Genomic DNA, 26268 nt, shown 5'->3' with positions numbered 1-26268 from the left:
GCAAATGATGCGACCAAGAGGGCTTAATTTCCAAAATATACAAACAGCTCATAAAACTCAATATCAAAGGCTCCTGACGGGAGAAGCCGCTGCCGCCGCCGGCGGCGGGGTGGGCTGAGGGAGGAGCGGAGCCGAGGGGTGGGGAGGTGGAAACGCCAGCGGGACCGGCGGCGGAGCGCGAGCGGGCTGAGCATCGGAGAGCGAGCGGCAGGCCGGCAGGGCAGGCGCGGAGCGGAGCCGAGAGCCAGGGCGCCGCCGCCGCCGTCCCCGGGCCGCACAAAGGGCCGAGGCTGGGGCCGTAGCCTCAGCGCGCGGGCCTGCAAGCGGCGCCCGCCGGGGCTCCGGGAGAGCGCGACGCGGGCGGCCATGGCCGGCTACGTGCCGGGTCAGCAGCCGGCCAACCGCAGCAAGGAGAAGGAGTTCGTGCAGGCGTACCAGGATGTGCTGGAGCGCTACAAAGGGTTTAGAGGAGCAGTGAACCACAATAGGATGGCCACAGCCTATGTGGATCAGGTTTAGCAGTGACCTAAGTGGATTCCTGAGGTTTTCAGGAGACCATACCACTCATAACTCTGTCTTCCTCTGCTGTATGTGCTTCAGGAACAAAGTGCAGGAATGAATGAATAACATGGCTAGGAATGAATGAGTGACAGACTAGATGTACCTGTCATAGTGAGTGTCCTGTATGGGCCTGAAATCAGAGAAGAGAAATGACCACAACAGCAGCAGTTCCCACTCCACTCTTCCTACCCAGACACTGGGGCTCTGCCGTGTTATTTTGGCTCTGCACGTCTAAGGTGAACTCAGAAACACTGCTGTGGACATTAAGTAAGAAGACATATGCACTTAGTTCAGTGTCTGCTTTACTTTGGACATCCACTCAGTTGACCAGCCTGGAAGCCTGTTCCCAGTTGGCACATCTGGGCTAGCGGGACAAGCTCTCACATCCTGACATGTGACCTCCCAAAGTGGCCTTTTTTGGGGGACTTTTCTCCCCTCTTCAGTGTGACTAATAAAGAACCCTAGGAAAAAAAACTTAGATTCCCTCCCGCACCCCCCCCCCCCGCAATTAAATAGATGCGGTATTTTGTCCTTATAGAAAGAATAGAAAAACAAAACACCCAAATTACCAAAATCCTACAACCCAAAGATCACTATGTTCCTTTTTTATCGTATTTTCATCAAGTCTTTTTCTATCTGTCTCTCTATATATAATGTTGTGTTTTTATATATTTATCATTGTAATTTAGTTCTGTCTTGCCCTTTATTATTTTGTGAGCATTTTTTTTATGCCTTTAACTATTTGTCTGCAATATCATTTCTTAATAGCTGTGTGGAATTTCATCAAATGTAAGGGTCATTTATTTAACGTCCCCCAATTGTGGGGTGTGTACATTGCTAATTTTTCAGTGCTATAATATGATAATGAACATCCTTGTAAATAAAAAAAAACCAAAAAACAAAAACTCAATATCAAAAAAACAACACAAAGAATGGGCAGAAGATCTAAATAGACATTTCTCCAAAGTAGACATACAGATGGCCAAAAAGCACATGAAAAAATGCTCAACATCGCTAATTATTAGAGAAATACAAATCAAAACTACACTGAGGTATCACCTCACACAGTCAGAATGGCCGTCATTAAAAAGTCTACAAATAGTAAATGCCAGAGAGGGTGTGGAGAAAAGGGAACCTTCCTACACTGTTGGTGGGAATGCAAACTGGTGCAGCCACTATGGAAAACAGTATGGAGTTTCCTTAAAAAGCTAAAAATAGAGCTACCATATGATCCTGCAATCCCACTCCTGGGCATATATCTGGAGAAAACCATAATAACATAATTCTAAAAAATATATGCACCCCAACGTTCACTGCAGCACTATTTACAATAGCCAAGACATGGAAGCAACGTAAATATTCTTTGACAGAGGAATGGATAAAGAAGATGTGGTACATATATACAATGGAATATTACTTAGCCATAAAAATAATGAAATAATGCCATTTGCAACAACATGGATAGACTTAGAGTTATCATACTAAGTGAAGTAAGCCAGACAAAGACAAATATCATATGATATCGCTTTTATGTGGAATCTAAAAAAAAAAAAGTATACAAATGAACTTACCTACGAAACAGAAATTGACTCACAGACAAAGTAAACAAACTGTGGTTACCAAAGAGGAAAGGGGGGGAGAGATAAATTAGGAGTTTGGGACTAACATATACACACTACTATATATAAAATAGATAATCAACAAGGATCTACTGTATAGCACAGGGAACTATACTTAATATTTTGTAATAACCTATGAGGGAAAACTATCTGAAAAAGAATATATAGGTATATATATATATATTTAGTTATATATATATATATCTCTGCTGTACAAGCTGCAGCCCAACAAGACTGAGAAAAGAGAGAGAAGACATAAGTAATAGTAACATCAAAAGCAGGACATAACTACAGATCTAGCAGAGATTTAAAAAATCCTAAGGGAAAATCATGTACAAATATATGCTAATGAATTGGAAAAGGTAAAAAAATGAACAACTTTGTAGAAAATTGGCTTATAAAGATATAAAAAATGTAAACATACCTATAACCTGTCAAAAAAGAAATTGAACAGTAGTTAAAAATTTACAACACACACACACACCCTCCCCACAACGCACATGCACATTCATCTAAGTCCAGATTGTTTTACAGGTAAATTTTAACCATCCTTCACAAAATAAATAACCTCTAATTTATAGGAACTTTTCTAAATTTAAGGCTCTTTAAGTCAGTTTATGATGTGAATACACCTTGATTAAAAAAGGCTGAAAAAAAAGGAAATTAGAAAGAAAGAGTATAGGATAATTTCCTTTATGAACGTGAAGCCAATTTCTAAATGCAATATTAGAAATGATAAATTTACCAATGTATAAATAAGTCATAGATTTAGTCTTTCCCTTAGAAATGTAAAAATTGGGTAACAGAAAATCTTTAATTGTAATTTATCATGTTAACCGTATCGTTAAATTCAATTATCAGGTTTTGACTGACTGAAAGCTCAAACACATAAACTGCCTAGGTAAATCAAATATGCCTTCCTTATCTATTCATTCAGAAGAAAGTCATCCTAAATTTGAGAAGGATGTGATTCAGTTTTAGCTTTTTAGTTTGAATTTTAAATAAGGTTTGAAAAATAAATTTACAGAAGTGATACCTATTATTCCTTTGCCTCAAACATACAATTTTTTGAATTTCTTTTTGACTCCTTCTAATAATATAAAAGTGATGATAGTCATAATAGCTAATATTTATTGGGTACTTTTGATGGATCTTTATTATAACTCTTTGAAGGAAACTAAGCTTCAGAAGAGTTACATAACATGTCCAAAGTTATAACCAGTGTTAGAGCAACATCACTATAAACTCAATGAATCTAAAGTTATACTTTCCATTCAATATTGTGTATTTATGCTATTGCATTCATCTAAATGATCTCCATATTTACTGTAGGATTTCACAGAGTTGGCTGACAAGTATTTCTAATGGTTGGATAATAGGTTATTTCTAGGTTTTTCTATCATATGTGCATTGAGAGCTTTCTTCCTATTTCAAATTTATTGAAAAATAAATTTACGGAAGTGATACCTATTATTCCTTTGCCTCAAACATACACTTTTTTGAATTTCTTTTTGACTCCTTCTAATAATATAAAAGTGATGATAATCATAATAGCTAATATTTATTGGGTACTTTTGATGGATTTTTATTATAACTCTTTGAAGGAAACTAAGCTCTCCACCACGTGAGGGTACTATATGAAAAGACCGTCTTCTGTAAACCAGGAAGAGTGAGTACCTTCACTGGACACCAGTTCTGTTGGCACCTTGATCTTGGACTTCACAGTCTCCAGAACTGTGAGAAATAAATGTCTGTTTAAGCTACCTAATTTATGGTAGTTTGCTATAGCAGCTCAAACTGAATAAGACAACCATAGACTGTCAGATTATTCTCAAAAAGGACTGCAGTGACTTACAGTGATCCCTTTTAAGCAAGCAAGACTTAAGGGCTGTACAAAAATTTACAGATATTAAAATTTGTGGAAGTTTATATGTAGTTGGCTACATGGCTCTGTATGAAGTCCTAGATTGGTAAATGTATTTGTATGTATAGGCTCTGATGTAACTTTTTTCTTAAAAAGTGATAAGAACTGAGGATCGGTTTTTGCACTCCTCTTCTATAATTTTCTTATATGTTTTCTATTGAACAGAGATTTCATAAATAATTAATGAATATATACTATTATAAATATAAATTATTTTTACCTGTGGTGCGCCATGGATATATAATAGCATGTATCTGTTAGTGTACTTTCAATAGTCATGGATTTTCTTTTTAATTGCCTTTGCTAATATTATTTGTCCTAGAAAAGGCATTTTCAAATAAGTTGCTTAATGAAGCTCTGATTAATGAATACTAAAAATTATGAAAATTTTCAAATATGAAAAAATCGAAGAATAGTTCAATAAAATCCCTATACCTATCGCTTAGATTATCAGAATTTTGCCATATTTACTTCATCTTCCTCTTTCCCTTCTTATTTCTTTATTGATTAAGTTTAAGGTAAATTCCACACATAATAGCAATTCACCCCTATAAACTTTGGTATTCATTTCTTAAATAAAAAAAGGTATTTTCATACAGTTTCATTATCATAATGAACATTAAAGATAATTCTTTGATATCACCTAATATGCAGTTCATAATTACATTTCTCCAACTTTTATTTTTTTAATAGATCTTTAGTGGAGTATAATTGCTTCACAATACTGTGTTAGTTTTTGTTATACAACAAAATGAATCAGCCATACGCATACATATGTCCCCATATCCCCTCCCTCTGGAGCCTCCTTCCCATCCTCCCTATCCCACCCCTCTAGGTGGACACAAACAACTGAGCTGATCTCCCTGTGCTATGCTGCTGCTTCCCACTAGCTATTTTACATTTGGTAGCGTATATATGTCGATGCTACTCTCGCTTCGTCCCAGCTTTCCCCTCCCATCCCGTGTCCTCAAGTCCATCCTCTATGTCTACATCTTTATTCCTGCCCTGCAACTAGGTTCATCAGTACCATTTTTTCTTTTTTAGATTAAAAGTATCTTTACACATTTTTAATTGATTTATTTATTTAAAAAATTTTTTATTGGAGTATAGTTGCTTTACAATGTTGTGTTAGTTTCTACTGTACAGCAAAGTGAATCAGCTATATGTATACATATATCCTCTCTTTTTCGGATTTCCTTCCAATTTAGGTCACCGCAGAGCACTGACTAGAGTTCCCTATGCTGTACAGTAGGTTCTCATTAGTTATCTATTTTATACATAGTATCAATAGATCTTTACACATTTTTTAAATTTGATGGTCTCTTTTCATATAAAGCAATCTCATTAGATTTTCCCCCATGCCATTGACTCATAAGTGCCCTAGTGATTGCCCAGATCTTTTCCTCCTCTCCACATATTCCCTGTAAATTAAAGTCAGTTCTAGGGGTTTGATTAAATTCACATTCAACTTTTTTTGGCCAGACTACTTCCAGGTGGTCCTATGTGCTTTTTATCACATCACATCTGGAGGCATGACGTCACGTTGCCCCATGCGTATTGTAAGACTGAGTTTGATTAGTGGCTTCTGGTAGTAACAGCCTGGTGCCTCCCACTGAAGAGTTCACCATTAACTTGTTACTTAATGGTTTCATTCATTGATGAATATTGCTTAAATCAATGACTTTATTTGGGTTGCAAAATTGTGATATTCTAATGTTATCATTTCTTTGACATTTATTAGCTGGAATTCTTCTATAAAGACAAACTTTCTCTTATGATTGAGTAGAATTTTCATGAATATTTCAATCCAATGTAGAGGAAAACATCTGATAATTTTTATTTCTATGGATGTGTTTATCTTCTGATTCAACATTTAGACTCATGATGGAGTCCTAGAGACTTACTTTATCATGAATTCAATTACACATTAATATTAGAATTTGAAATATGCATTAAAATGCTACCCAGTCTTGCCACATGGTATGGTGTTTTCCTCTAATGCTGTTTTTTTTTTTTTTTTTTTTTTTTGCTACGCGGGCCTCTCACTCTTGTGGCCTCTCCCGTTGCGGAGCACAGGCTCCGGACGCGCAGGCCCAGCGGCCATGGCTCACGGGCCCAGCCGCTCCGCGGCATGTGGGATCTTCCCGGACCAGGGCATGAACCCGTGTCCCCTGCATCGGCAGGTGGACTCTCAACCACTGCGCCACCAGGGAAGCCCTCTAATGCTGTTTTTAGAACAATTCTAACTTTTTGCATATCCATCACCTTTCTTCTTTAAGGTGCAAGGTGAAAAGCCATCATCCTTAGCTTATTGCCATAACGCTTCTACAAAGGGGCAGGAAAACCAGATATATTAGTTAGATTAGCATCTATCATTTTTCTGTTTTGCCTACCAGCTGTCTCCTTGTGGAGGGAAATATCCAGCATCTTTGCACTGCTGCTTCTAAAGCACCTCTGCTAACAGATGGTGACTTGAAGAAATCCCATAGTGCATCATTAAATGTGGATGTCAAAATTTCTGAACATGTTGGGAGGAAACTATTTAATTTTTTCTATTCTTAGGTGCTAGCTCAGTTAAAAAAGAAGTGCTGTAGGTTAGTGTTAGGGACATTTTAGGGAAAGAAGTGTGAAAAATATGTCAGACCTCTATTCAGAGACCTGATTTTATGGTCCCAGCAAGTGCTGTTATTCATCCCTTACATGTGTACAGTCAAATTTTGAAGAAACTTCACTATTCCTTGGCGTCACCAGTGCCCTTAAAAACAGATGAATGTATGTGTGTTTGAAATCATTCCAAGGTTGCCTTGGATAAATGATATTTGAGATAGGATAATGTTTTACAAAAACTTTTAAATGCAGGGCAGCTAATTGCCAAAAATCAAGTGACTGGCTTTTTAAGAAGTTAAATGCTTCCAGATAAATAAAAGGCTTTAAAATGAAAGTTCATGGATATTAACAGAATTGCTTACTTTTGAGGCAATGTTCTGATCTTCCTAATTCACTGGACTCAGCCATACTGGCCACTTGTGGGTTTTCAACTATGTCAGGCATTTTCTTGTCTCCTGGCCTTTGCACATGCTATTTCCTCAGCTTGCAATGATTTTTTCCAAAACATCATTTTGTCCCACATTTTACCTAGGTTAAGTGTCACCTCCTTAGAGAAACTCTCCTTGCGTCTTGTCATTCTCTATCCCCTTCTCTGCTTTATTGTTCTTCCCAGCACTTGAAATTCTTTACCTGTTTATCAAATGCTTTTCCATGAGAATGTGAGTTTCACAAGCGTGTGCTGTATTCACAGCACATGGAACCTAGCCAGCACAGATATGAGTTGAATTGTGTTTTGGTTCTGAGTTTCAGAAAATGCAGCCAGGAGAGCCTTAACTATAAGGATATTTACCGATATGGTAAAAGAAGCCTAAGTGTCGACTGTTACAGAGTTTTGAGTGGCATCTCAAGACTTTTTCTCTATATCTGCACTGCTGTCTTTGGTGTGTTCTTCTCTTGTGCTTGTTCTTTTTGACTCGGACATAAGATGGTGAACTCAGTTCCAGGCATTATGCTTATAATCTAGGCTGAATGAAGAGGAAAAGGGTGGCACTAGCAACATTTGTCACTTTTTTTCAGGCAGCAGAGATGTTTCCACAAGTTCCCGAGGTGACTTTTGCTTATATCTCATCGAATAGAACAGTGTCATACAACCACTCTTAGCTGAAAGGGAGTCTGAAAAGTGAATACTCAAAATATCCAAATGCTGTAGCAGAGGTAAGCAAAGGGGAAGGGTCCTGAGAGTGGCCATTGGGATAGCTAGCTAATAGTCTCTAGCACAGTAGGCAGCAACAGTTCATTGAATGAATGGATGTTAAAACGACAAGAGTTGCTTTACCTCAGGAGAGCAATAAATAGTTCAAGTTCCTGTTTATCAGTATTAACTTCTATGAGGAGCTTGGATTTAAGTAGAATATAAGTACCCAGAATCAAATACAATGAAATAAAATGATAAAGATGATAAGAGCATGTAGTCATTTTCTGTGAAGGACAAAACTTCCTAGGGAGGTCATACAGACTAGTGATTAAATGAATCATCAAGCCTAAGTTTAGATTTTAACTCATCTAGATGAGCTACTTAATTTCTCTAAGCCTCAGTTTATCTTTAAAATGAGGATAATGAAGTATCTATTTCATTTATGAGTATGTCTTCAACTAGAAAATACACACAAAATGGTACATACAGTCTAGCACCTAGCACTTTACCAGAAAAAAAATTCCAAAATTTACATATAAAACTAAGTAAAAAAAATACAATTATTCAGATTTACTTTTCATGATTTTTATTCTTTAGAAAATAATACTCTCTTTGTTGTGATACATAGCCTTTTTAACCTCTCAACAAAAAGCTGATCATGTTTTCATGTTCCTTGTATACTTATTTTCAAAATGGCAAAAAATACTTGAGTAGATTATTGGTAAGTCTCAAGATAATTCTGCTTAAAAGAACAAATGGGTTGAATGGTTTAAATTATGAAATTTTATGAGACTAATATAAAATTGTAGTCTGTCATTAGTTTTTTGTGGTGTATTAGTTACAATGCTTAGAAGCTGAATGCCACCTGGGTAAAGGCATATTAGATTATTTTCTGCAGTCATGTCTATCTTGATATAGTGCTGACTCTGTTATTCTTGCATCTAATGTATTCAAGTTGGCATAGAAGTGAAAGACATAATTCTCATTACATGTGCTAAGCCAGGCAGCAAGGGAAACAAGCCTGACTAAATGCTTGGATTTCACCCAATGGTGCAGCAAACTAATGTTGTTTCTGAAAATGAAAACTGTGTCTGTATTTGTCAGCTGGAAATGTCCAGGGCTTTAGAGAAAGTACGCAATAAATGGAGGACACTGTTCAGTAAGTTAACCCCCTTGAATTCAAAGGCAGTGAGATGAAGTTCTCTATGAATAATAAAGGTGCTTGTTGTGAATAACATAGAACACTTTGGTGATTTCATGTTGAAGGACACATTGTATGACATCTTTATTTTAACTTGATGCATTCCTTGGCAGCAGCAGCTAATAAAATTAGTTTTTCTTTTTTAAGGTTCAGAAAGTATTGAAATAGCTCTTGTAGGTAAATTGTATTGCCTTTAGTTAAAAAAATTGGTGTCTTCAAGAGTTTTAGTCATCCTTTCTTATCTATTATGATCTTTGAGCTTTATTTTTCTGTGATTAAAAAAATTATCCCACTGTATTTGTGGTTAGGATTACTCTTATTGTAAGTACTGACGATTTTGAAATAATCACTTCAAAATTACATATTTCTATTTTCTCCTGTGCTTAAAAGCTTTTCCATCTTGTTTTTCACTATCTTGCCCCCATTCACTGAACTAATAAAGTGCATGATTATTTATTAGAATATGTGATGGTTTAGATGTCTCTTATTAGCAATTACCTATTAGAAAAGTAGTAGATTTTATTTACAATCTCACAATAAAAGCTGACCTCCATCAAAAATTCCTTATATTTCCTTAAAATTTGGAACAATGTCACAAATGAATATTGTGTGAGAATAATTAATTGTGCATAAGTAGTCAACCCTGTCAATAGGATTAACACTTTACCTATTTCTTCAGGGAATTTTCATCTCACATTCATTTAATAAATCTTTTCTTTTAATGTACCTGAAACTCTCTTTTCTAAATATTCTGGAATTTCATGCATAATTATGGACATAATGAATATTTGTATCTAGAAAATGGGAAAGACACAGATGTTCTTTGACATCTTTAAAAAGAGTCCCCAATTTTAACTTTCATAGAGCATTGTGAAGTGTTCATGGAATTATCATGACTGGTTGCCCATTCACTCTGGAAGTAAGTGTATGAAGTAAATAGTTAAAGTGGTCCATAACAGTGCTTTGAAATTGATTGAAAACCAGGATGAACATAATTATAGTGTGTCTGACTTTCAGTTGGGGCCTTTGTTCTAGAGGGTTGAAGGGATTAATATGGCTGGTTTTGTAGTAGTGTCTTTATACACTTAGTATTCAGCAGTCTTTTGCCAACGCTTCTAAAATCTCTATTTTACGGGAGTTTGAGAGTGGTTGTAAGTACTCAATTTGGGCACATACTTAGTCATCTTTATTCAATCACCAAACACTTATTGAGCACCTACACTCACCTCTGCTGAACCTGGCACTCTTCTTTCTCCCATCTATGTTTTATCATAGTGAATTCATGAAACGTTTATTTGGGAACTTGTGGTATACTGTGCCTGAGTTGTATACTTTAGTCTCCTCTCTGCCCCTAACTTCGGCTAATATGAAGGTCACAGGAAGAAAGTGGTAAAAGTTATTGTATATGGTATGAATATGAGTTTTGAGAGCAAATACTTTTGAAAGTTTGAATATTTGGGAGTTGCATTTCCAATTCTCATTTAAGATTTTGAGAAATAAGCATGGGCATAGAATCTACTACGTTTTACGTTCTCAAGAAGAAAATAAAGCTTAAAAAACCAGAATGCCAGTATCCTTCACAATACTTTTTCTTGTTTATAGGCTGGTTCTGGCAGCTACTATAAAGCTCTTTCCCACTGCATCTCACCTTCTGTATCTCATTACCTTAGGGAATCTCTCCAGGCTCTGCCTCTGGGGCCCAGTCGTCCACTTTGCCTGTCCTTTGTAGACACTTTGCTTCAGATGCAGTTCTTTCCCTTTCTGCAACCTAGAATTGTCCTTTATTTCCCGAGCTCACCTTCACATGAACTCAGATTTCTACTTTTCTGGCAACCAGTCTGGGACAAAGACCTGGGCCTCCTCCTTTTCCTTGGGGGCCCATATTAGCCACAAAATAAGCTTCCATTGAGGGACATAAATTTGAAAATGTATTTATTATATACTTTTCATGACTAAGAAAAAATGGATTAGTTCAAGTATTACTTCAATAATTGACATTAAGGCTCTGGTTAAGAATTTTGGCTTTACCAGATTTTTTTATACTCATTACCTTACAGTTTTGAAGAGCTTAAAGAGAAAAGTTATTCTTTACAAAATATCTTCTCTGAGATTTTAATGTCTCTACATCAATTTTGAAGAAAGAATCTTTTAGAAAATGACCTACATGTAGTTTGTCTGTGTGTGCCAAAGTCCATTAAAATGATATCAGGAATATGTGTGAAGAGCCAAGTTTCCAAGGGCTTCTTGTTGTTCAGTATGAGCCAAAACACAGCTTTTTGAAATGAAACAGATTTATTTAATAATAGGATGAATAGAACAATAGGAGTTACAGCAGGAGACAAGTGGGGAACAGGTGGCCCTGAATGGTATAATGAGTATGTCAAACGAAGGTCAATGATGTTACTAAATCACAACTGTCAATCAATGTGGGAGCTACTATAATATATCACACTCCTGGAGAGGAGAAAAACCCTGTTCAGACACCCTTCTGTAGGAGGTGTTGCTTACTTGCTGCACACCCTCTGGCCACAAAATATTGACTATACTTGTCAATAGGGAATACTGGGTACAAGTACTTTTTTGTTTATTTGTTTCACAACAGCTTTACTCAGATAAAATTTACATGCCGTAAATTTATCCATTTAAACTGTACAATTCAATGGTTTTTAGTATATTTACAGAGTTGGGCACAATCAATTTTAGAACATTTTCATTACCTCATAAAGAAACTCTGTACCCATTTACCCATACCCATTCCCTATTTACTCCCAATTCCCCAGCCCCAAACAACCACTCATCTACTTCTTGTCTCTATAGATTGCCTATTCTGGAAGTTCCATCTAATGTATTCATAGAATATGTGGTCTTCTCAGTACTGGCTTCTTTAACTTATGTTTTCAAGGATCATGTATGTTGTAGCATGAATTAGTAGTTCATTCCTTTTTATTGCCAAATAATATTTTATTGTGTGTATATATCACATTTTATTTATCTATTCATCAGTTGATGAATTTGTGTATAAGTGCTGGACAGGGATGCATTCTTTCTATAATAAAATTTTTAAAGTTGTTGTGCTGCAGCTTGTACAGAAAGTGAAATGGTTGAGCAAAAGTGTGGAAAAATTGGAAGCTGATTTGTGAAAAGTCAATTTTTTTTTTAAAGAAAACTAATGGCTAATACTTAGTTTAAAAATTTCCACAATGTTAATGTGCCCTCCCCCTCACTGTTACTTCCAAATGTCTGTTGAAAGTCAATCACTGACAGCTGACTCATGTGAGTTGTGTTGAGAGCAGGAGCAGGAAATCAAAGAGATGGGCAATGACCCTTATTTGGGTTGATACCGGTGAAAAAGACTTAAAGGAATCACAGAAAGCAGAAAAGAGAAGAAGCAGAAAAGAGAATTCAGAAGCAGGAAATGATTCAGAGATACCTCGAAGAAAACTAAGCCTCGTAGACATCATAGAACTCTTAGGGAGGGCATTGGAAACCCCACAGGCCACGAACAAGGGTTCCAGTGGTATTTATCTACATCTGTAGGTATATGGAAACCCTAGTTGGCATGTGAGGCCCACAATGAATGAATCTCTGCTATGAAATATGGCTAAAATTATTTTAAATATTTTGTAAATAACTGGGCTCATTAAAAAAAATGTGTGTTTTTCTTTCTTTTTTGAGTGCATGGTCTTGGTTGGCCTTGAGCATCCACAGGCCTGGGTTTGGTTTGGGAAGAAAAGGAACAGATGCAAGAAGAGCGAAGATAATATTCAGCTGTTCATGTTCAAAAGTAAGACTTTGCAGGATTATTATCTTCAGAAAGGATTCTCTAAATTCCATTATCTTTCTCGTTAGCTTATCAAGGTCTAGGCTTGGTGGATTGCTCTAGACCATATTACAAGAAGTTTAGGTAGGAAGAGGAAGTGGGCAGAGCCTGCCCTTTCAGACACTGGTAAGAAAGGAAGTTCCAGGGAAGAGGATGTTGATGGCTGGACTTGGATGTCCTAGGGAGGGAAGGGCTTAGATATGCGGGGGTAACATCAAGGGAGGAGGGGGCTCTTAGAAATATACTGCCTTCCCCTCTCTTAGTTAGGGCTCTATAAAAAGGCTATCTCTAGGTTCCCCCACAAAATTCTTGAGGCACAGCCACATGAAAGTAAACTTGATAATAAAATGAGATTAAGATAAAATAGGGATTTGAAGTTTAGATTTCCCATGGAGTGTGGACTCTGGAATTCTAGTCAGCCTGCCAAAGGACCCTCCATGATGGGGTGGACCCATGAGCTAGGAGCCTGATGGAAGACGAGGCAGTGGATCTTGGGCCTGTAGCCAGCCAAAGCTGAAGAAACACAAAGCCATTAAGGGGGATCTGGGTCTGAGATCACCAGCCACATGTTGCTGTGTCAGAGCAGTTTGGTGCAGTCATATGAATTGGCTGCTAAGAAATTGTTTTAATATATTAAATGAGACTAAGCTTTACACAAGATTGGACATTTAGCAAATCTATCTGTTTATCACTATCATCATCCATGTACGTATTTTTTGCTTACCAACAGATAAAAACTTAGGCCAGAGTCATTACAGATGAAATGAAGAAATGCTTTTTCTCTGCCCATCAGACTTATAGTGAGATTTAAAGTTTGTGACTCATCTATAGATAAACAACATTATCTGTTATTAGAATATACCATAGTTCTGGTACTAATCAAATCCTTCTCACCAGGTATTTTGAAACACTGGGATGATGTAACAAAGGAAAACCTGTCCACCTTGTTATTTTTGTCAGTCATCATATTTTCCTCTTTCATTTACTAATTGTTGTCCATTGCTGTCTAGAGTCTAAAGAAACAGGTGGCTGGCAATGCTGGTGTACTGAGTATGAAAAGGGTATTCCGAATGAGATAGCTCTCCATTCTGAGACTGACTCTTCATTACTATTACAGCTTGAAACACTCTGAGGATACTAATTGGAATTTTTTTTTTTAAGATTGCATCTCTGCCGTGTATTATTTTTTGTCTACACAGGGTAAGTCTTTCCACATCACTCTGTTAGTTTTCATTAGATATCTGTTGAGGTTTGGTTGAACAATCATATTTTTGAAACAGGGAGTATATTGATTCATATAAATACCTAGTATGGAATCTTCTTTACAAAAGTCTTTCTTTGAATGGCATGATTGCCTACAGACTTTTGGCTCCACTGATGGCGATTGGTGGGCTAGCTTGGAACCCTCACAATTTTCAAAGTAGGAGAGATTTTACTGGGAGTGATTTTACTGGGGGTGATTTTATTAGTTTGCTATAGCTACCATAACAAAGTACCACAGACTGGGTGACTTAAACAACAAAAACCTATTTTCTCACATTCCTGGAGGCTAGAAGTCTGAGATCAAGGTGTCAGCAGCGTTGATTTCTTCTGTGGCTTCTCTCCTTGGCTTGTGGATGGCATTCTTTCCCCTTTGTCTTCACGTGGTTTTGCCTTCTATGGATGTGTCCTAATCTCCGCTTGTAAGGACACCAGTCATGTTGGATTAGGGCCCACCCTAATGATCTCATTGTAACTTAATTAGATCTTAAAAAACCCTACCTCCAAATACAGTTGCATTCTGAGGTACTGGGGTTAGGCTTCCAACATACGAATTTGGGGAGGATAGAATTCTGCCCATAGCAGTGATCTTTAGTGAGTTTTACTCTTTGGAGGAACCGTCATTCCTGTTTTACTCTTCGGGTCCATAGAGTTATTTTGGAGTTCTTGCAGGCGTGCTCTCTGCCTGTGTCCCCAGCCCAAACACTCACACTAATAATCCTTCCCAAAACAAATCTTACACTGCTTTTCGTGAAAATTTCTTGGGGCTCCAGCTGGAGATGAATGCTACAGCGCTCCTGCATTGTGTATCAGTTTCAACAGAAAGACAACATCCCCATTCAGCCTTCTCCTGTATGTAAGCTGAACTGCTTTGGTTTTGCAAGGCTAGGTTTATAAATATAATTCCTTTCTCTTTCCACCTTGCAGAAATTTGTGAAAACATCAGAATATCATATCTGTAGAATATCATATCATATGACATATGATATATCATATCATATCCTTTCTTGACTTTACAGTGCCATGGATTTTAAAATCTACCTTCACTGTTTATTTCAAAGAGAATTTGGGAGGGAAGAAGAATATGTGTGCTTTGTATGGCATGTTGAGCCAGAAGCTAACTATACAATTGTATACTATTATATTTGTATTTCTAATTTGGTTTATATAGAAACATTGTATATATTGTTTCTTAATCCTCAAAACAGTCTTGAGAGTTAGCTGTGACCTGGTCTGACCACCGACAGTCCTGGGCCCTTTATTGATAAAGCTGATAATGATACTCATATCACAGAGCTTTTAGGATACAGAGAGGTTGGGTATTTAATTTGGATATAGCACCTGGCATATAGCAGACTCTCTGAAAATATTAGTTTATTTGTCTGGTGCTAAGTCCTATAGCATTTTTAGGCCCCAGGCAACTATACCCACAGCATAGTTATGCCATTACAGTGGACTGCAATGCCCACTCCCTTGCCAGAAATATTCTTGTGTATAGCTCCCTGTGCTACTGGCTTATTTTTACGTTACTAGTTTGTAAAATCCCTCCCCTAAGGATTCACTTATATGAAAAAGTTAATAAAATTTCTGAGATTGGTTGCTGTAAGACACTGTTAAATAGAATATGATCAAAATGTTTTTCCTTGTATAGAGGTATCCCTTTAAGCTGATTAGATGTTTGTGCCCATTGAACATAAGAAAAAAGCTCGTATGTTTCTTAGGCTAATCAGATTTGACTCATATTGTTTTAATGTGCAGGGATCTTGCAAGATTGAGAATTGTTGACTCACAATTAGTGCAATAAAATCCTTACAGTGGTCTTGTGCCATTTTTGTTTCATTTGCCTCTTTTGCTTCTTTTTCTGTTCCCCTTTACTTTCTGATGTGTCTTTGGGGCTTGGATTACAAATCTGAATATACAGTATGGATTTGGTGCATCAGATCTTTTTATGTGCCCAAGTCACTGATCTGCTACGATATGTGACTAGTGTTTCCAGGCTGATTCATAATCCTAGGTGAGGGAGCGATCTTCTTTGTTCAGGATCATTGAATTTCACAAGAATGGAGAATTAAATGAAAGCTCAAAGTACATTAACTGTTAAATTTTAAAACACTGAGAATTTCAAGGGAAACATACTCCATATGTATCTCATGTGTTTACAACTTTCCTTGTCAAAATGTTTTCCTGTTAAACTCAGAGATACCCAGGATGTCAGTTAAGTCTTTAAAGGCTCCTCATTTAATCGTGTAATAAGAAATTGTGTTCTGGCAAGTAAATGAGGTCCTGTGTCTCTTCTAAGTCCTCTATTCCTCAACAGTTAGTTGTTTTTATCAGCCCCAAATCAAGGGATTTAAGACACAGATCCATTTTCAAATGGTTGAATGCTATTATAGCCATATATTAAATAAGAAGAGAGAGAGAGCAGGAGGCGGGGGGAGAGGGAGAATCTCACCACTGTTTTGATTTAGAAATCTTTAGAAATCTTAAGGAAAAGGAGAAGACTGTAGAAAAAGAATTTTCCTTTATTTCTAAGATGAAGAACTTAATTCTTCAATTTGGAGAGATGCAGCTTTTATTGAGGTTGGAGGAGCTTATTTCATAAGTGGAAAAAATGCTAGAAAGACATTAAAATTCATGGTAAAATCAATAAGAATTTGCATATTTTATAATTCAAAACTGATTTGTAATAATTTGAATGCCCTCCCCCTTTTTTGTGTTCTCTGATGTCAAATAAGAGTTGCATTGCATTTCTAGATGAAAGTTATCCTTTAGTCATTGGGATTGCTTCCAAAAGGATTCTCTCATATCCATTGCACCTTACTGCCAACACGAGTAAAGAAAATCAGAATTAGAATTCCAGAAAACTTGTGGTCTGCTTTCCTAGAATTCCAGGAAACTAGTGGTCAGCTTTCAGATTTCTACTGTAAGTTGAGTCCACTCGATAATTTTCTTTGCATAAATATTTTAAAAATCTTTCAAGTGATATAATATTCTTGCATCCAGGCCTTCCAGTTATACATGAGTTTTCATTTTGTCTCTGCTATGTGACATTGGACTTAAGCAACCTATCTGACCCCATGTCCTAATGTATAAAAAAGGAGGATACAAACTTTATGCTTCACAGAGTATTGTGAAGATTAAATACATTCTCCAGATCTGTACTCCCTGCATCATGGAAAGGTTTCAAATGGTAGCTATTGTTATTTCATTGTTGCTACTACTACTACTGATGACAACAAGTTTCCCCTTCAGAACGATTTCAATGGCTGTGTTTGCATTATCATTGAATGTTCATTGCTACCTGAATGTCACACCATTTCTTTGAGATCAAAATATCATTTTGCCTTCTTTTCCAGAGAATGTTTTTAGTAATTGTTGATTGTTTTTACATTGTAGGTGATTAGAAAAAATAACTTCTATGATAGAATCCAACTAAAGTTTATCATAATGATGAAAAGATTCAAATATAGATTGAAAAGCAAAACATTTTTAAGAGTATCATTTCCATTTTTCTGGGTTGTAACACAGAGAAGTGAACACAAGTGTTCCCTGTCAACACTGCATGAGTTCCAAGAAGTTAAGACCTTTTTCTCCTCTCGTAGCTAAAGGACAATTCAAAGGGAAGTGTTAAAGTGAGAATTTTTCTTTTTATAAAAGCAAAGGAAAAGAAAAATCAAATAAAAAAATTGCTGCCGAGGGAGAAAAAGAATTGGAGAACGGTGAAAATCCCTCTGGGGTCCAGAGTGTTGGCGCAATGAGGAGACATTAAAGCGAAAGGAACAATGGAAAATCAGTCATGAGCCTGAAGCTAATCATTTGGCTTCTGAACAAAAGGGGCAAGAACCAATATTTTAGAAAGGGGAGAAAGCCCAGGGAGCTGGTGCAGAAGTAAGTTCCTTTATCCAAGAACAAGAAGTCGAAGAGAATTAGTAGATGATTGACTGGAGCCTGAGTGGCATCTGAGAAAGACTTACATGTTATAAAGAGGTTTCCTTTCCCAGATAGTTGGAACGATGTTATAAAATGTTGCCTTTAAGAAAACATTTGATAATATATTCTCAGACTTTTGAACATATTCTTTAATTTTCTTCTTTTCTTTCACAATTATAAACACAGGGGTCTCTCTAAGCCCAATGAGTATCTGACTGAAGGTAAAGATGTGTTGTTTTCAGCGAACCTCAAGATTACTGTTTTTTCCCTCAATTACATTAATAATACTCGAGTTGTATATTTTTATTTTTCCATTTCCTATACTATCTGAGAGGAAATGTAAAAAAATCTTTAATTTTGTACCATTATAAAGAAATAAAATCATTGTTTGACAAGCTGAACTGCCATTAGCTTACTTGAAATGTTCATTTGAATATTTGTTAGAAATCTGGATTCTACGTAGGAAGGTATTTTAGAGGGGTCAGAGTATAAAGTAGGGAAGTGTAGGATGAATGAAAATTGAAGAATCCCTTAGTGGATCACTAATGTACTGTAAAACCCTTTTTCTATAAAATACTTCAGTGAATTGCTTGCTAGATTTGGAAGTCAGCATTGTTCAGCTGCCAGTAATGTGCGATATTTCCTTTATACTAACATTTAAATGAAATAATTGGGAAAGGGTGGGTAGAGATGAGATTTAAGTTTCTTACTAGGAAACTCTAGGAAAAGACAATGCTGAAAATATCAGATTTTAAAATGCCCTCTCTTTTTGCTCAAGATGGAGTGCTCATCTGTTTGGTACCCAAATTAATGTCTCTAGCTTTATGGACTATTTTTTTTCCAGAGGCTACACTGGAGCAAGAAAAAAGAGAAGGAGAAACTAAGTCAATTCATGACTACCTCATGCTGTACCAGGCATAATTATTAAACATTTGGTTAACTCATTGGGGGAAAAGTAACTTAAAACTCTTAGTTGACAAAGTTTGCCATTCAACTTATGAAAAATATTTAACCACTAGTTCCAAATTGGCACCACTCTGTAAATAGAAAGAACAGGAACCTAGGATCCTGGATGGAGCCTGGCATCTGGCCTTGATGCTACATCTACTCACTGTGCAAATTGGAGTATATCACATAATTTAATCGAGCCTCAGTTTCCCCATTTGCAAAGTAGGTTGAATGAAGTGTTTTTTATGATCTCTTCGGACTCTAAAATTTTGTGAATCTGTTTTTCATGTTCAAAATGTTAGAAAGTGATTGTCATAAATAAGTTAAAAATAAGGTGCTACTAAATTTCAGAGGAAGAAGTTGCTTCTAACTTTGAGCTTCATGGAAGACCCTGTAGATATTTTCACATATGGAGATGAAGGAAAATGCCTTTGGGTCAGAGGGAATGGCAAAGATATGAAGCAGAAAATGGTGAGGCCATTACAGAGAACAAGTGGTTAAACTTTTTAAAAGCCTCGTTCCTTTTTCTTTTCTTTATAAAAAAAGGAAAAACAAACACAACAAAACCTCTCTAATAAAAAGTCTCAAGTAAATGGGAAACAAAGATTAAAAAGATTTATTTCTGATATTCAAAAAGAAGCTCACTGAAGAAAATTTGTACAACATGAAAATTATAAGAAAATAAAACTCAGTGTAATTCTAACATGCAGAGATAATTACTGTTAATATTTTGATATTTTGGTGTACTTCCTTCTAATCTTTATTTTATGCATAAATATACATATATTTGTATAATTATGCTCCCATTGTACACATTGTTTCATTACCTGTTTTAGAACTCAATATATCATACAGGATTGCTCCCGCCTGACTCCTTTTTGGGAAAGTTTAATTCCATGCTCCTCAGTCTGCTTTGTCAGGGATCGGCTTTGGTACTCTAATGGGTTTCCAGAGGAAGTAGATGCTGAGGTTTGGTCATAATAGGAATATTTATTAAGATATGGTGGGTACTTTTCCCCCCAGAGAATCTGTTCATTTGGCATTGCACCCTAGGTTCCTGGAGGGTGAGGATGAATCTTTGGTACCACCAGGGCACAGTATTGGACTTGACATGAAGTAAGTGCTCATGTTTGCTGAACTGCACTTTTAGTGTAAATGGTTCTTTTAGAGGAGGGCCAAAAGCAGACTTGTCTTTCTTGCTGTGGAGTGGAGAAGACTTTTGTGCATTTGGCAATTCCTGATCAAAGGCAGCATTTCTCTACTTGCTGGTGCTTTCCTATGTATAGGACTTTTATACATATCACTAGAGGTGTATGTGGTGATTTAAGCTGAGGCACGGAAAAAATAAGACAAATCAATAGAAATATATTTTAATGTGTTTTAGTAAAAGTATAACTCAAACTTGTGATTCCAAGTATGTTATCACATAGGAAAAAGCTAAATTCAACTTATGGAAAAATATTAAGTAAATAATAGGACACAAGAGTTATGAGGATATGGCAAAAATTGTGAAGATTGAAATGGAATGAGAAATGTTTGGAAACACAACCCTGCCAGACTTCCTGGACCAGGCAAGGGGTGTCAGTACTTTTCCTGCTTTCTTTCTTATTTCCTTTCATGTGGGAGGAGATACTTAGTATCTGTATGTGGATTATTCCAGATTGAAAATATTCTTTGCATTTCCGGTTATTCTCTTACTACTGTTGAGCAGATCTGAAGGGCTCTTTTCCAAACTCCTCTGAGGACTCCACCAGTTATTGTCAACATATTTTCAAGCACCATTTGCTGTTATCTTGTTTTATTTGGTAATTATGGTACTGTAATCATTTTTGCATTTCTGTTAAGAATTGCCAAGTGTTCTATTGGAAACCTGTGTTGTTCTAGTAGTTGAAAATATTTAGCAATATATTACAGAGCCTTAGGTTCTAATTCAGGCTCTTCATTTAACTAGCTATTAGACTAAAGACAGGCAGTTCTGTTACTGATAAAATGAAATAGATAATCTCTCTGAGGTTGCTTATAGCTCTAAAATAATCCTATGTTCCTGGATTTCTGATCTCTGTGTTTAAATATATTATGAGGTTAAAGTTGTCCTTCTTTGTACTCTATGGTCAGCTCTACTGGGCTACATAGCGTTCTCAGAAGTCACTATGATCTGTGCAATTTCAGTTTTGCTCCATTTCCCACGGTTTGTGAATATTAGACTGAAATCCCATGAACACAGAGCATTAGTTTTATTGTTTTATTTACTTTTCACTTTTTAAATATTTATTTATTTGGCTGCATTGGGTCTTAGTTGAGGCACTTGGGATCTTTTACTGGGGCACGCGGGTTCTTCTTTGTGGCACATGGGCTTTTCTCTAGTTGCAGTGCGTGGGCTTAGTTGCCCCGTGGCATGGGGGATCTTAGCTCCCTGACCAGGGCTCGAACCCACACCCCTTGAATGGAAGGCGGATTCTTAACCACTGGAACACCAAGGAAGTCCCAGAGCATTGGTTTTAGATGTGAGATATTAAATACTCATCATGCACAATCACCCTGCCCATTCTGTGCTATGAAAGATTCATTCTTAGACTCTGACAAAAATAGCAATCAGGGTTATAATTAATCCTAAAGATTATAATTCCCCAGGAGGAATTTCCCAATGTCCACACTTTAGAGTTCCTGAGTCCAAAATGCTTTATGTGAAACTTTTGGTATTCAGTCTGATTTTAATGGGCAGAGACTATTATTCAGAAGTTTACTTTTGGCTTAAAAATTCATAATACCTAGTTCTTTGTTAGGCTTTTAAGTTTAGCTTGTACATCTTATCATTTGGTTTATAAGTTCAGAAGATGTTAATCACATTTAAAGAGGCTTTGGTTAATATTTGGCCTAATTTAGTTAAACGCATTCAAATATTATAAAGTGCCTCTATATATTTAATATACTTTATTTTCTTTTTACATGCTCCTTTGACCTAATAAATCTTCCCAAATACTGACAGTTTTTTGTAACTCTGAAAAGTTAAACATTGAAATATGGTAAACACAGATGCTCAATGCTTTTTACAAAGTTCGTATTATATCAACTTAAAATCATTAGTCTAAATCAATCATTCAATTACACATTTTAAATTGAAATCACAAGGCTGTCACTCTAATAGGCCTAATTCTTTTAAACATTACAAGTACAGAAAATACCAAGTATGGACAGACTTCTTTCTATCGCAAAAAAATTAATATCATGGTTTTGATTCTCTTAAACATTTCCATACTTACTTTTAAATCTTCTTGGGATTGAAAATGTGAACTCCTTAAGTCAGGCGTTACCATCCCAGTTAACTCAGGTTACTTTAACCAGACATTTGTGTCTGCTCACTGTTCGGATTCCTGTTGGAGACTTGATGGGACATACTGAGCCCCATTTGTAGTTGCTAAATCAATAACTCAGTGACTCAAGCAGGATGATCATATAGCTCATGACCATGGATTTGAGTTTTACAGATTGCTTAATTCTTCAGTCTGTTCAGAGAAGTCTACAAGCTTTAATCAGGGTGATAACATGATAGATTTTACATTTCTTTATCTCCTGAGATATGTACATATCTTTCCCTCCTAACTCCCTTTCAAACTTAATGAGATTCTAAGGTATAAAATATCTTTTCTGAATAAATTTAAAGAGATTTAAATCTGATGAAAGCTTAGAATCTTCATTTTTCCTGTTTTTAGCTGCTCAGAAATATTAAAATGGTATCTGATTGACATTGGATATTTCTCATGCTTTTATTTGACTTGCAGTCCTAACATAAGAGATCTATGACTGGAAAGGAAAGCTCTAGCCTGAGTTTTGTGGACCCTCCCTAACTTAGTTAAATGACCTTTAGTTTATTCCTACTTGGGGTCAGACAGGATTAATACTGGATACTGAGTTCATTCTAATCACCTAGGAATCCAGACACCTTTAATTCTTCTTGAGTGTAGTATAGAATTCAGACCAGGTCTAGAATGAATCCTGGGAATAAGAGAAAAATGTGATCCGTTGCGGGAAGCTCCAGGCTAATAATACCTCTTCTCTCACTTTAAACTGAAGCTCTGTAGAACCATGTTGGAGTTATTGGTCCTACACCAGGGCAGTTAGGCACTCACATTCTCCATTGTTTCTTTAGAATTCACTAAGTAGGAAAAACAAATGTTAAAATAATAGACAATTTTGTGTATTTCTCAGATGCTTCTTGATGCTTCGTAAATGATGAATAAGGTTATAAAACTTTATTTTGCTCTAACAATAATTAGTTATTATTTACACACTAAGATGCTGCTTTTAGATTTCGATGAGGACTAAGTTTAATTATTTCTTGATGACAGCATTGGACTTTACTCTCTTTTAGCATCCTACATGTGTTGGTAAGATGGTTGATATGGTTGGGATCTAGTCTGAGGATGTGGAGGGAATTGACTGACCTGAGAGAGAGAGACATCCAGCCTTGGTTATATTAGCATCGAGGCCTATCCAGCCAGACTCTAATGCAATTGTGTAGTCGGTCAGAACACAACTCTTTGTCTAGACTGATTTTTCTTCTTTTTCACAGTTTTCTATTCTTTATTTTATGCCCTTATATTCCTTGATTTCTTTTAGGTTGATAAGAAGCTATTTTCAGAAGTCAGCTTGGAAAATTTGTCTTTTCTAATGTGGGACTAATCTACACTCCACTCCATCCATCCCCTACCCTTAAGGGAAAACATTTTCTGTGCTTTACTCAACAGTTTTGATGTCTTTGAATTTACATTTCATAAGCACAGGAAAAACAGGATAAGTCTAAATAAAGCCTCATCTGCAGTGAACACATTTAAAACTTTCCTCTTAATGTGGATAACATTTTGTTCTAATAAAAGGTAAGGCTTCATTTCAAGGGCGGTCTCTGGGTGATGCAGATTCTTGGATTCCTCTGTGTTTTGTTGAAACTCATTATGTGCCTGAATGACTAAAGGGAGAATGGATGTTTTTATATTCCTCAATGGCTGTCAGTTGTAATCAAGTTCAAGTAGGAAACAAAGCTCAAAGAGAATGAACACAAGGGTGTCATCTATCAGTGGCATCTTCGTTTTTGAGCTATTGTGCCATTCACAATAAAGGCAACAGACAGACTCTATTGTAAGCGAACACTGAATATATCAGTTTAGTTCATTCAGATTATTGTGGATGTGTCATTAACATAGGAGTGACCTGGAAAGGAGCAAGTTTCTCTGTTCTGTATCTAAAAATGGATCACTGTACTGCTGAGAATACTTTGAAACCAATGTAGAAAATCATTTATTATGGAAGGATACAGTCCAAAAGGCTGAAAATTCTCAATCTAGATATTAGACAGAAAATGATTGAGGACTTCTTTGCAAAGCCTCTTTGATTGAATGAATAGTTTTCTTTCCCTGGTTTCTTTTTCAATAAATGACATTCTGCCCATTTTTTGGTGAATACTTTATTATCGCTGACATTGATAAGAATCAAAAGTTAACATAGGGCTTCCCTGGTTGAGCAGGGGTTGAGAGTCTGCCTGCCGATGCAGGGGACACGGGTTTGTGCCCCGGTCTGGGAAGATCCCACATGCCGTGGAGCGGCTGGGCCTGTGAGCCGTGGCCACTAAGCCTGCGCGTCCAGAGCCTGTGCTCCTCAACGGGAGAGGCCACAACAGTGAGAGGCCTGCGTATCGCAAAAAAAAAAAAAAAAAAAAAAAGAAAGTTAACATAAATAATCCTTTCCAGGAAAGACTCTTATTTGTAAGTAAATTAACCTCTTCAAATAGCTCAAGTGAAAATTATTCACTGAAAAATACTAAGAGCTTGTGGAATCTGAGAAGAACAAATAAGTAGAGTTGAGCTTCTAAACCTGAGGTCAAGAGATGAGATTCCTTGCTATGTCTTTCCTTCTCTGTGGGTGTTTTTCTATTCTCTTCTCTCAGAGTTGGCTTCCTGTGCTTATTCATCTTGCATAGGGACCATATGGCCATCTCAACATCAATTTTACATGATCTGTTAGCTCAAATACCTACATCTGATGGGCTCAGACGTCCAGTGACTCAATTCCAAAATCCTTACAGATAAATCTGATTATTAGTAATACACTGGCTTGACTTAGCTCAGGGTCCCATTCCTGACTCATCAGACACGTTCAAGAATTGTGGAGGATGGTCATGTAGACTTGAGTGTGGTCGCCTCCACTGTAGTTGTGGTTGGAACAGGCAATAATAAGCATTCTGCTACAGTCTATATGGTGTGTCTAGATCAATGGCCTGAAAACTTTTCCACCATGACCCACAGGAAGAAATACATTTTTTTTCCATTTCATCTCAGCCTTCATCTATGTGTTGATTCTTGAAGCAGTACTTCTGATTATATGTGATATACTCTAGTATTTCCTTTCCAGTTTCTTTCTATACCAATTCATCCTATTAAATAAAAACATGCTGTTCTTGTCTCACGAAATTGATTTCATGCTCCACTAATGAGCTGCAACTTTAGTTTCAAAAGCACTGGTCTGTATTTTTCTTTATATTGTTTCCCTTTGTAGCATTTATTATAATTGGTTCCCCTGTTATATTTTGTAGTTTCCTTTGTAGGAGATATCACAATTAAACTGCATCCCTTGTTAAACTGTAATCCACATTAAAGTAGAGACTGTGTCTGTCTTGTTTACTACTGCATTCCCAGCACCTAACAGTTCCTGACACATAGTAGATGCTCAACTGAGTAAATGTTGATGAATGAGTAAATGAAGACCCAAACAGATGGCACCCTTAATGGGCTCACCTGGTTCTTCGCAAGGAGGAGATTCAGATACGTATAAAACTGGCTAATCTGCTGTAGCCCTGTTGATAGAAAAAGCAGGTGGAAAGGCCCAGCAGGAGACTCAGTGGAGTTAGGAGGGCAGGCCAAGGAGAGAGGTTTCCACATAGTCACTGACAGCTGCCTGCAAGTATTCCACCAGGGAATATTTACTCTAATAGGGGAAGAATCGGTGTCAGGTCTGAGCTCAGACCTTGGTTCTTCACCTAACATTCATTCCACAAAACTGCAATGTCTTTTTGGTTGGCTTTTCAAAATTTCAGTTTTGGTTTTTTTTTTTTTTGTGGTACGCGGGCCTCTCACTGTTGTGGCCTCTCCCGTTGTGGAGCACAGGCTCCGGACGCGCAGGCTTAGCGGCCATGGCTCACGGGCCCAGCCGCTCCGCGGCATGTGGGATCTTCCCGGACCAGGGCACGAACCCGTGTCCCCTGCATCGGCAGGT

Source organism: Tursiops truncatus, chromosome 7 (genome assembly GCF_011762595.2).
Source record: "Tursiops truncatus isolate mTurTru1 chromosome 7, mTurTru1.mat.Y, whole genome shotgun sequence".
Classification (NCBI taxonomy): Eukaryota; Metazoa; Chordata; class Mammalia; order Artiodactyla; family Delphinidae; genus Tursiops; species Tursiops truncatus.
Note: the sequence above shows the minus strand (reverse complement) of the source record.